We start from the raw sequence: 885 nt of genomic DNA, 5'->3' as shown, positions 1-885 counted from the left end.
GTTCGCAGAAGATCTTCTGTAAAGTTTGGAAGGTAGGAGACGGATACTGGCAGAAGTAAAGCTGTGAGTACCGGACGTGAGTCGTGCTTCGGTAGCTCAGTTGGTAGAGCACTTGCCCGCGAAAGGCAAAGGTCCCGAGTTCGAGTCTCGGTCGGGCACACAGTTTTAATCTGCCAGGAAGTTTCATATCAGCGCACACTCCGCTGCAGAGTGAAAATCTCATTCTGGAAACATCCCCCAGGCTGTGGCTAAGCCATGTCTCCGCAATTATCCTTTCTTTCAGGAGTGCTAGTTCTGCAAGGTTCGCAGAAGAGCTTCTGTAAAGTTTGGAAGGTAGGAGACGGATACTGGCAGAAGTAAAGCTGTGAGTACTGGACGTGAGTCGTGCTTCGGTAGCTCAGTTGGTAGAGCACTTGCCCGCGAAAGGCAAAGGTCCCGAGTTCGAGTCTCGGTCGGGCATACAGTTTTAATCTGCCAGGAAGTTTCATATCAGCGCACACTCCGCTGCAGAGTGAAAATCTCATTCTGGAAACATCCCCCAGGCTGTGGCTAAGCCATGTCTCCGCAATTATCCTTTCTTTCAGGAGTGCTAGTTCTGCAAGGTTCGCAGAAGAGCTTCTGTAAAGTTTGGAAGGTAGGAGACGGATACTGGCAGAAGTAAAGCTGTGAGTACCGGACGTGAGTCGTGCTTCGGTAGCTCAGTTGGTAGAGCACTTGCCCGCGAAAGGCAAAGGTCCCGAGTTCGAGTCTCGGTCGGGCACACAGTTTTAATCTGCCAGGAAGTTTGATATCAGCGCACACTCCGCTGCAGAGTGAAAATCTCATTCTGAGAACTACAGATGTTAATTTTAGTGATGAAATATGCTAGAAGTAAGAAACTCTATA

The 885-nt window shown here is 49.4% G+C and overlaps 1 non-coding gene across 1 annotated transcript; it reads left to right on the top strand.

Moving 5' to 3' along the window:
* Positions 1-385: 385 nt before the first annotated feature.
* Trnas-cga (transfer RNA serine (anticodon CGA)) lies at positions 386-460 on the top strand. The gene has a single exon. It is a non-coding gene; the product is annotated as a tRNA-Ser (tRNA).
* Positions 461-885: the final 425 nt, after the last annotated feature.

This window comes from Schistocerca gregaria, chromosome 8 (assembly GCF_023897955.1).
Source record: "Schistocerca gregaria isolate iqSchGreg1 chromosome 8, iqSchGreg1.2, whole genome shotgun sequence".
NCBI classification, from domain to species: Eukaryota; Metazoa; Arthropoda; class Insecta; order Orthoptera; family Acrididae; genus Schistocerca; species Schistocerca gregaria.
The sequence above is the reverse complement of the archived record's forward strand: the minus strand, read 5'-3'. Positions and strand labels throughout refer to the sequence as shown.